This window comes from Macrosteles quadrilineatus, unplaced genomic scaffold, assembly GCF_028750875.1.
Source record: "Macrosteles quadrilineatus isolate MER2022 unplaced genomic scaffold, UCM_ALF_1.0 Scaffold_3__2_contigs__length_128488019, whole genome shotgun sequence".
NCBI classification, from domain to species: domain Eukaryota; kingdom Metazoa; phylum Arthropoda; class Insecta; order Hemiptera; family Cicadellidae; genus Macrosteles; species Macrosteles quadrilineatus.
Genome location: NW_026542596.1, coordinates 61,015,165 through 61,027,585, shown reverse-complemented (window position 1 = coordinate 61,027,585; position 12,421 = coordinate 61,015,165). Strand labels below are relative to the sequence as shown.

The 12,421-nt window shown below is 32.1% G+C and overlaps 1 protein-coding gene across 1 annotated transcript in view; it reads right to left on the bottom strand.

Annotated features, from left to right (window-relative positions):
* The window catches only part of LOC128989241 (potassium voltage-gated channel protein Shaw-like), an 83,502-nt gene extending 71,831 nt beyond the window's left edge, over positions 1–11,671 (bottom strand). Inside the window, exon 1 of the mRNA XM_054411115.1 lies at positions 11,565–11,671. The gene's annotated coding sequence lies outside the window, so the exon portion shown is untranslated. The remainder of the gene's footprint in view (positions 1–11,564) is intronic.
* Between the last annotated feature and the right edge of the window lie 750 nt (positions 11,672–12,421).

The following is a 12,421-nucleotide window of genomic DNA, read 5'->3' as shown; positions in this document are numbered from 1 at the left end:
ATTTAAAGTAGGTTCATTACTAGCCCTGGGTTCTGTAGGCTTATTATATGGATTATATAAACGATAAAATTTATCCATAAACATATTTTTATTTAATAAATAATTCCACTTTCTCTTAATTCCTCAATAATGGAATCTATTTCATTATCCACTCCTGAGTTACCGGCTTGGCGACTTAGCCAAAGAAGTCTTAACCTATCTACAAGCTCATTAGGATCATCCCAATAAATATAGTCTATTTTATTACCAGTCACTTGTCTCAAACCTTCACCAACAGATTTAAAAAGAGGTTTAATTATATTAAGATATTTAGTATGTCTATTACTTGAAATTGGTGCACCATCTTTGTAACTCTTTAAATGTCCATTTGTGGCTTCCAAAATCTCTTTATAATTTTGCAAATCAGCCGGAGTATAATCCTCAGGTTCTTTTAAAGTTAACAATTGCCACAAACCTTTTGTCCCCTTGTAGGTTTTATTTGCAATTGTAACATCATCATTGGCAATGTCAACTTCCTTATTTCCAATAAAAAATTTATTTGCTTCTCGTCTAATACCATATGTAGTGTCTGTCATACTACTTTTACTGAGGTAATTTCCTAAATAGTCTGATGCTAAAAGACCAAAATCTAATTTCTGTGGAGTGGATTGCTGTAATGGTTGTAATCTTGGTATCATTGATATTCTAGATGGAGTCATTGGGAGTATCTCCATTTGAGGCCTCTCTGTTTTGCCAATAGCTGTGATTTTTTTTAATTCTTGTAATGGCTCTATTAAAGGTTGGAATGTTTGGAACCTCTCTTCAGCCTCTAGAAACTTGCCACGTTTTAAAGCTCTATATTTCTCTCGTATTTGATTTGCAGAGTCAACCAATTCTTGTTGAATGTTTTTCATCTTTTATTTACATTTTATTTATCTCATTTGACAAAGGATTGTACTCAAACACTTTATCATGTATTATCAAACAATATGCAGATGTATTTGCTGGCACATTGTCTGCAGTTTCAATCTCTAATTTAATATCAACAATTCCTTCCTTCACTGTTTCATTCTGTCTAGAACAGTCTATTATAATTAGTGGATATTTCTTCATAAACTCAGCCCTACTAATCATAGGATCTGGGATAGTATTATAGTAAGTCTCTCTAAACCTCATAAACATCTCATAAGCTTTAGAGATATCTCCATTTTCAAAGTCAAGATTTAAATCACTATAAGGATAATATTCAGAGTTTAGAAATACTTTGAGATTTTTTAATTTACAGTGATCAAATTCGTCAGTTCTTTTTCGTGCACTATTATCCCTAGCTGTTTGGAAACCAAATATAATATACCTAGGCTTCTCTAAAGTTGAAGATGTCTTTACTGACCATGTATGTCTTGTGGTATTGGGATATGATGGAAGTTCATGCAACTCTAAACTTCTAAATGCAATTTGCAAATTTTTATTTTGCAATAACATCTTTTGTAATTGTAACTTCTCCCCATCTGATGGTATCACATGTGGCATGACCCATTGAATAGAGTTGAGTGTAATTTTGGGAATTGTATCAGCAGTGCCACTGGCTGGAGCACTAGTGGTTGTTAATATACAATTCAAATCATTTTTGGATCTTCTCAACACCAATTCTTGTTTGACATTTACTAAAACCTTATTAAAATCCTCGAATACACCCATTAACAACTCTAATGGCAAACAAGTACTGAACTTGCCACCTTTATGGAACTCTTTTAAATTCGTGTCAGAATCAAATGCTACATTTGACAATTTAGTAGTTTTATTGTAAGAGCTCAATATTTTCATAAGACTAGAAATTCCTGGGTTTCTTACAATGTCTATTTCTTTACCTGCAACTTCGTATCTAATTTCATCAAATAAGAACGCAAATGCATTATTTATAAAATGACCTTTATCATGATTTTCAATTTCTCCCTTAATATACAGATAACTCCTACATGGGAGAGTTAGCAAATCTTGATTATTAATACATATTCGAATTTCATCAGAATTATTTATTGCCAAAGTGTTGTGGGGAACATAGGAGTGATTTGTAATTTTAACCACACTATCGTCGAATTGGGATTTCCCTGTAACGTCTAGAAAATCTTCCATTTTTATTAATAGAAAATTTTAACTTTAGTCCTATTGACTTTAGGAACCTAGCATTTTGTACACTTATAGATAAATTCTTATAAATTCTCATATCTTTTTTATATGACAAGTAATTGTAGTTTCTTCTCCGTTAAAGTCAATTGCCTTGTCGTGTTGATCGGCAAATGTAATACTGACAACATCTAAACTTCTCTTATTTACAGGAAAATATATAATATTTCTTGGAACTTCAATAATTTTGTAGCCAGGAGGAGCTTCTGGATAAAAGCTATGTATGGTGTGTGATTTGTTGCCATTTGAAATATAACATTTTACTCTAATCACATTTACATTATTAATGTTTATTTTATTTGTAGATTCAAACTGAACACCAGGAGTAGAAACACCTTTAATTCCCAATAAGACAGACCCTAAACATGGTTTTGTAAAATCAAACACATGGCTAGAAAGTAATGTCGCTTTCATAGTTTTATTATTAGCTGTAAGGAAAAAGTCTGGGATTTGCTTTTGAATTTCCTTTGCAAGCTCAACCACCTCATATGTTCCTTCAGAAATTTCTATTGTAACTGGAGCATTGTGATCATAATAGAAAACATCATCACCTTCTCCAATGGTTAATTTGTTGCCTTTAAGTTTATTTAATTTTGGAATAAGCCCTTTGAATAAAAGTTTGGATTTAGTATTAATTAATGCGTCTCCATTTTTATCTATTATAACTTTAAGTTTACCATCTAATAACTGGTTTAAATCATCAACTGAGATATCTCCTTTTGGTAATGTTTTTTTCTCTACTTTATAATATGTTAAAGTATTTAGAGGTTTTTTAACATTAAATATAGAATTATAACTTTGAAAATCTACTAATCCAATTACATAATCATCATTTAATTCTATGGGAGGAAAGAACACTGACTTAAGCTCTGGCTCTGTACCCGAAAATGTTATAGTAAATGAATCCATTTTTATAAACAAAATTTTTTTATGAATGATAAACATAAAATTCCACAAATAGAACTATTTAAATCTTGTATTTGATCGGTTGTATAGAAGATTTTATATCCCTCAAAATATTTAATTACTTCTTTTGGAGGTTGGATTCCAAATGGGTCAAAATAAATTACAATATCTTTATTTTTACGATATGCTGTCCAATGTGTGCCAGATGAGCTATCCAAATTAACTATTCCGCACTCTTTTACTCTTGGTTTTAGATTTTTTAGCTCGTTTTTTAGGTACACCCCCATGAAGTGAGGCACGTCTTTTGCGGCCTCTAACAGCTGGTAGTTGTCCATCTTTTTTATTAAATTTTAATCCCATTCCCATTTTTGCTTTTGCCTTCATCAAATTTGTCACGGCATAAGCAGCAGCTTTTTCAGCAAGACTTGCGTCCTTGGCCGTAACTCTAGTCCAAGCTAAGTCTGCTAATCTCATGTCTGCTTTGTTCCGAGCAGCGGTATCGGGATTATTCATGTAGAATATGTCATGCTCTTTACAATAAGAGTCTAGTTTATTTTTTGGAGTTACATTTTTGGCTAGATTCCCACGTATATTCGTTCCAGGTCCACAGTACTGATATGATGGTATGTGAAGTGGGAATGGAAGGTTATTTATAAGAGTATTCAATAACCCTCGACCCCTGTAAGGCTTTAGGAATAAACCTTTGCCCTTTTTACATGTTTTCTTATCATTTTTTACCATTTTTATTATATAAAAAATGTCTTTTATTCAACAAAAACATAAATTTAAAATAGTACATACTAAGGAAAATATACCAAAGAAGTTGGGTCTATTTCCTACCAATATTCGATGTGTTATTTGTGGTCCAAGTGGAAGTGGGAAGACGGTTGTAATTTACAATTTAATTGTAAGAAAGGAAGGATTAAAATTTACAAACTTATATTTAATATCTAAATCTTTAGAACATGAAAAATATAAAAAAATAATTGAAATATTTAGTTTGTGTGACGAAGTGAAATTACACACGTTTACTGACTGTGAAATCACACCAAATGATGTAAAATCACAGTCAGTTGTTGTATTTGATGACATAAATAGTCCAAATATTACACAATTTTTCTCAATGGGTCGACACAAAAATATTAACTGTTTTTACTTGTGTCAATCTTACAGCAAAGTACACAAACATTTACGTGATAATGTAAATTTCCTAATATTATTCAAACAAGATGATTTAAATTTAAAACATGTATATCACAATCATGTTGGTAATGACTTTTCATTTGACCAATTTAAAAATCTCTGTCATCAATGTTGGGATAAAACTAAATATGGCTTTTTCGTAATAGACAAAGAAAGGTCAAAGAATAATGGCAAATATAGATTTATGTTTGACCAATTCTATCAAGAGGATGGTAAGGGTAAATAAATAAAAGACTGGAGTTTTTTAACATTTGTATTTATTTTGCAACATTAAATATATCTACATACATTTGAACATAACTATGTTTGATCAATTTTATAATGACCAAGCGCAAGAGTATTGATACCATCTTCCAGAATAAACCTCTTGTCATCGTCAAAGGATAGTACTTTCTTATTCATGGTCAAGGTTTGAAGATGATGATTTGTAGATTTAATTCTTGTCACATTCTCATAGTAATCTTGCCCAGTTGCAAGGCAGTTCAAATAATGTTGATGTCTGAGGAGATGTTTAACAGTGGCACCATCAGCTCCTTTAGCTTTCTTCACCTCTTAAGCTTGCTTGTCTTCTTCATATAACCATTTTAGAGGAATGTAAGAATATAACTTTGGTCTTAAACCACAATATTCATACATAATATGACCACCTAAATTCATCTTTAAACTTTCCAGTGACTTTTTGATTTTTATCAGAGTATAAGAAATGGTCTTTACTATATCCAGAGGTATCAAAATAGTGCAAGTCACATTCTATTTCCTTGTAAAAGTCCTCTGTAACTATAGCATACATTAATGAATCTGTATCTGTCATTAGAAATCTTTTATTCTTAAATTTTGACATATAATTATAGTGGAAATCATACATTATTACTTTACTAATATCCAAAATTGTCATTCCTAAATATATTGGTTTATTAAACTTTACAACTAATTTATTTAAATGTATAGCATGTAAATTGTTATCGAACTTTTTGCTACAGTCAAACCTTGGATTAGTGACATATTTTGTTAATAGTGACTCATCCTTGAGATATATGTCACGGAACTTTCGTTGATTCATAATTGTTCGACCAAAGAGACTATTATTTAACAATTTGTAAAAGTCTTTTTCGAAATCATTATTAGCACTTTTTCGTTTTTCAATATTAAAATTAATATAGGGTGCAAGCCATTTTGATTGTTTAAATTTTAAAATTCTATGGTATTTTGTAACAACCAACCCCAATTCCTCATATTTTTGTAATGCTTTATAATGTAAAATATATTTAGTTTTGTCATTTAAATTTGGTATTAATTTCCCATTCATTTTCTCTGGTGCCAATGGATAGTCATTATGTAAATCATGTAAGCTTTTATCATATTTTAAATCAACTTCTAAAATGTAACCAAACTCATAATTTTGATTGTATTTGTAGTCTATCTCATTAGTCCAACGGAATTCATCCACAGGCAGTGGCTCGCACATTGCTGTAGAGTATAGCGAGTTACAATCTAAATATATTAAATACACACTCTCTTGATTGGGATCATAGTGTTCACCCATATATCTATTATTGGCTTTAGCATAACGTGTGGAAATCATACTGACTCCTCCTCTGATTGCACTTTCTATAAACAAATGCATGTCAATATCTTGAAATAATTGTAATTTTATACCAGTCATTCTAAGACAGGCCTCCCATGTTAATCCAGGAAGTGAATACATATGTACGGGGTCAAGTTTATAATCCTTTAAACACAGGTCTCTAAAAGTCTCAAAGACATCAGCCAGTAGCAATACATCTGTTTTAAGATATAAATCATGATATTCTTGTAAATTATTTATATTAAAATGGGTCCAGACATTTTTAGCATGTTCATATTCAATGGGAGAGATATGTTCTTTAGTTAGAGTACTGTAAAATGCTTCAATTGGGGGTAGAGACTCTGCAAACTTATCTGGTCCCGTCATATATTCATAGGGAAATACGCCTTTACGCTGTAGTAGAGGATTGTCTATGAATCTAAATGTATTTAAATTGGAAGCCAATTTATATAATGGAAGTGACAGAAAGTTATAGGAATCTAAAAATATTAAATCATCAACAGAGAATGAAATGTACTTTTCCATATCTTTGGCTATGCAATTTAATTTACGATCATATTTTCCCAAGTGTTGCATTATAAAATGTCCATCGTAATTTTTCAAGTTATGGAAGAATACTGGGATTTTCTTTGTTACTTTATAGTTTAAATTACAATCATTGTGGGCAGCTCCACGGTATCGGCCAGATGAATGACAATGATCTCGCACCCTATCAAAATATAGGGGTTTTTCACAAATATGACAATGCGTTGAGTTTTGGAAAGATGCCTCTTGTTCAGGAGTCATTACAAGAGGAATATATATCGACATTTGACGTTTAATGAAGTCATAAGTCTCAAATAACCTTTTGAAAAATACATCCATAACATTTGCACCACTATATAACTCTTCAGAAATAATCTTAGAATCTCTCACTACAACAAATGCAAATCCAGATGGAATATGGTTGTTAGAGTTTATAAAGCACTCAAAATCAGCATAAATTACAAATGGGGCTTTAAGTTGATATTTATAATTTTTAAATTGTAATGTATCTTGTTTCGACATTTCCACTCGTTGGGCATCAAAGTTTTTACAATATGTTATATGACGTTCTAATTTATCACTAGTGTAAAAATGTTGCAAACACAACTTGCAAAAATGCTGCTTATGGCCATGTTTTGTAGAGTGGAACATTAACCTATCAAAATCACGAATTAAACAGTAATGTGATTTACGACCTTCTTGTAATAATAATAAATCGATGTGAGTATTACTATTTAGTTTGGTTGTTCTTAATGGATATATACATTTATCATCTTCAACCCCAAATACATTAACGCTTATATTATTTTGTCTTTCAAATTTATCTATATCAGATATTTTCACAGGATACTTTATGTTTGTCATATTCAGATGACCTATGTAGGGTGCATAGCTGGAGACTCTATTAGCATTTTCATTAGAGTTCCTTGGATATAAAGCTGCTAATACCGACCAAAGAAAACATTTATTATCATCATTTTTTATATTTAAAACTGCATGTTTCGATTTAATACTCTCTGGTGTGGGAATATATGACTTTGGAGTTAAGGGCTTATATTTGTAAACGTGCAACTGCCAATACTTAGTATGGTCATATATCCATCCACTGCCTTGGGCTTGGTATTTGTGTATGGAAGCATCAATCTTTAAAGGTGCATTTTCAATTTGAGGCTTTAAATCTCTTTTCTCAATAGTTAAGGTAGTAAGGCTTCTAAAATCTGCAATACATTCTTTTTCATTAACTAATTGTCCACTTTGATCCATTGAATATTTTATAAATTTAATTCTCCTTACTAAAGTCCATTTTATTGGCAGAGGACAAGACTGAAGAGTATTTTTAAGTTCAGTTCTAATCGATTCACCAACAAATTCAATCATTGTATATGGACAATTATTGCAAGAATTGACATGTCTTTTAAAATGACCAACCACATTTTTCTTACAAAAATTACAATTCTTATGACTTTGTAATATATGCGATTTTAGAACCACATTATCATCACAGATTAAATCACATACCTTGCACAGTTTCACCTTCATTTGATGTACTAGCTTGTAGTGGCGGACCAAATTGCTCTTCTTGGACAGCGAGGCGGAGCAGTGTTGACAGGTCGGCATCACGCTCGAGAATGAAATATCACCCGGATGCCACTTCTATATATAGACTCGTCCCCGGTGACGTCACCACCTGAGGATTCCCCAGTCTCGTGACCGCTTCACTTGGCCCTTGTGACAGTGCCCGTAAAACTGTCTAAAAACGCTTATATCTCGAAAACGGCTTGAGATACGGCAAAACGGTTGAAATTCTGGCAAACGTAGTGGGTGTCAACTTTTGATTATAAACAATATTACAACATAAAAAAATCAAAAAGTAAGAAAAAAATTTAACATTATTTTATATGGGTACAAATAAAATTTACCATGAAAAATCGTCTAAGTCCGTAAAACTATCTAAAAACGCTTATATCTCGAAAACGGCTTGAGATACGGCAAAACGGTTGAAATTCTGGCAAACGTAGTGGGTGTCAACTTTTGATTATAAACAATATTACAACATAAAAAAAATCAAAAAGTAAGAAAAAAATTTAACATTATTTTATATGGGTACAAATAAAATTTACCATGAAAAATCGTCTAAGTCCGTAAAACTATCTAAAAACGCTTTTATCTCGAAAACGGCTTGAGATACGGCAAAACGGTTGAAATTCTGGCAAACGTAGTGGGTGTCAACTTTTGATTATAAACAATATTACAACATAAAAAAATCAAAAAGTAAGAAAAAAATTTAACATTATTTTATATGGGTACAAATAAAATTTACCATGAAAAATCGTCTAAGTCCGTAAAACTATCTAAAAACGCTTATATCTCGAAAACGGCTTGAGATACGGCAAAACGGTTGAAATTCTGGCAAACGTAGTGGGTGTCAACTTTTGATTATAAACAATATTACAACATAAAAAAATCAAAAAGTAAGAAAAAAATTTAACATTATTTTATATGGGTACAAATAAAATTTACCATGAAAAATCGTCTAAGTCCGTAAAACTATCTAAAAACGCTTATATCTCGAAAACGGCTTGAGATACGGCAAAACGGTTGAAATTCTGGCAAACGTAGTGGGTGTCAACTTTTGATTATAAACAATATTACAACATAAAAAAATCAAAAAGTAAGAAAAGAATTTAACATTATTTTATATGGGTAGCATACATTTTATATGGGGGAGCGCGCACGAGTTCGCGTGCAAACCTCGCTCGATTTTGTGAATGGATGTGGATTTGAAATAGTAATAGTGTTGTACAATGGTATTGAACATTTATATAGGCTTGTATAGGCCGAGAGCTGGATTTTTAAAAAAGTGATCAAAAAAAGCTCACCATGTTATTCTTATGGGGAAAACGTGCCTAAAGTGATGTTAAACCGGCATATTGCCTCTACTTATCTAAATACTCGTCCTCGAGTAGCTGGGGGTTTTAAACAAACATAAATTAATAAAACATCAAGAAAAAAACCGGACACTATGACTGTATTAAGTTTAGTGGCTGTCTTCAAAAACACCCTGTAAATAATAATAATCTGAATAGTAACAAGTTTAGTGTATATTAATATCCGCTCGTGTTGAACTACGTTACTCGTCAAAAATATATTTTACTTGTATTCTGTCAAGAGATCCTTGAATCTATCCACCGTAGAGGAGGTTATAAAATGGCCTGACAGAATCGAGAAAATATACTTTTTATTTATACCGTGTTATAAATATTTTTAAGTGCAAATAAGTAATTTTCCCTACTTGATCGAATTTTTTTTAGAGGGACCTTTTAACCTTGCAGTTGCCCGTCTACATAGACGGCTGTTTTGTGCGTGGAACGTATCCAGCAGAGCAAGGGGTGAGCCGGTACAGAACGAATGTAAACTGTACTGATAAAATGTTTTCGGCAGTGACCAGGATCCGAACCCACGACATCGCTGCCGTAACGCTACCAACTGAATCACCGACTCACCTAATAGATAGTTATTGTAACATATGTATGTAATTTAACGACTCATACATATTTAGGCCTACAGTATGAGTTAATATACACACAGATATTATCTTACATCCTTATTATTGTCAGATAAATCTAATAAAAATCTTAACTAAATAAGGTTAAATATACTAAGCCAAGTGATACACAGGTGACATTTATTATACTTTCCATGCTCTAGATCCATAAAACCAGTAGCTATCACATAGTTAGGCTTTTTTAATCAAAGCTTTTTAATTTGAATGCCTATTTTAGATTTTATTAAACAGTAAATGCATTGCCTAACTCAGCCTTGTTAAATTGGTCGAGGCTAAGATTATGAATTGCCGATATATATTTCAAGCAAATTTGTTCCTATCAACTGGCAAATCAAAGGCTGTGTTTGTCATTGCTTGATATAAAATCATTTAGCCTTGATACCTAATAAATTTAACAATATGCTAGTACCCTGTTCTTTGTCCTATTGCCGAGATCCGAGATCACTAAACATATTTCTTGTTCCAATTCAGCATATCATATTGAAGTTTTAAACACACAACATTAAACACTAATGATTTTTAATTTTTTAACATTATAATGAATAATTGTTTGTGGCATAGAATACACTATACATTTTATATGTAAAAACTGTTCGAAAGACCAATTAATCACACAGTAAGAGTGTTGTCATTACCTCGCTAAACAAATTACCATCATCCAAAGATGATGGGATCAAATTGTCATCCTCAAGGTACAGTAATTAACGAACCACCCCCTAATGAACGAGTTGGTACTGAAATCTTTAATCATTTCTGTGCTTTATTTTGCAAATTTAGTATTGACAATATTATATCTAGGAACTAATCAAAATACTCATATTTATTTTAGAAGTAAATAGAACCCCTGTTAAAGAACAAGTTTACCATTTTACCCTTTTAAGTAATCGAAATAGCTTTTTGTCAGTTAGGATTTCATGTGTTTTGCTCAGCTGATATTATTAGCTTCTTTGCATCGCTTTATGAGGTTCGAATGCTTTTCAACTCGTTCATGAAACAATCTACGTTAGAATGTTGAAATTACTAAATATAGACTAACTCTTCCTGAATGTTATGAATAGGTAAATAATCCTCTATTCAAAAGCTTTGTGCTTGATAATCATCTACCTGTAGATTAAGGTTTTAAAGAAACTAACTAATTAAGGTACCTATGTTTTATTTTTTGCTCGCCTTAATTTCCTGTCTTATTTTCGCCTAGGTAACTTCCGTTTACTTTGTCCAACCTGTATTTATCTTATGTCATCTGAGTAAAATCATTTTTTTCAATAAACTCTCCGATTTACTGGAGGAGATAGTTAGCAGGAAGATCATGGTCAATAATAAACCTCACCTAAATAAACTAGCTGTTGTCAATTACGTCAGAACTAAGGAGGGTGAGTTAGATTTTCAAATTTTCAACACCTCTAGTAAATTATGTTTTAGACCACTTTCGGGGTGTAAGATTAACAAAATAGCCCACAAATCAGATAAACTTACAGGATTGTTTATCGAATAATTGTAGTCTACTTTGCACAACATCCATATTGTTTAATTTTGTAAAATCCTTCATCATAGTAACAATATACACACCCAACTCTAATAATTTCCACATTATAAACAGCAACTCAATACCATACTTACAAATTAATTTTAATCCATTATCCGACCGGCACTAGTTTTTTTTTATCGAAACGAATTAACTACATGACCGCACTACAATACTACCCTTACGTTAAGCCACTCCCTCGGCAATAAACGCACTATATAAACCGTGACGTCACACCTCGGTCTTGGACCACCGGACGGCACCGACTGACTCCCGTGGATGCTGAGCGTCCCGTCGTCATGGCAACCGTCTGCGCACCTCCCTCGCCCCTCCCGGCATCCCCTTGCACTACACCTGCATGTAGGGCTGGACCATCAATAGCATAATAATTAACCTAATTCTTGATTAGCATTTGCGTTGGAGGGTATGGTAGGAATTGAAAAATACCTATGAAATGTTTCGACGCTTTTGTAAACATGTTTCCAAGAAGGAAAGCATATATACAATATTGTACAGTGGTGATTGGTTGTAACGTACGAAGGCTATCATCAGGTCCAATCGGAGGGAGACAATTGTTTTAATTAGGTGTAAAAATTACTTGACTCGTCAGAACTGTAAGAGTATTGTGACATATTATACTTGAAAGTGCAAATATCCGTCAAAAACACTTGTAATAATATATTTACAGTTATACTGTCTACTCACAAGACGGTAAATACATATTATAAAGATGTTAAGTGGTGACCCATTTTGATTGCACACTCCAATCATCATCAGACCTATTACTCCAATCATCATCAGACCTATTCGGTTGGAGTGTCTAATCGAAATCGATCACCCCTTACCATCTTTTATATGTATTTACCGTCTTGTGAGTAAACAGTATAAGTGTAAATATATTATTACAAGTGTTATTTAACGTATATTTGTACTTTCAGGTAATTTAATAACA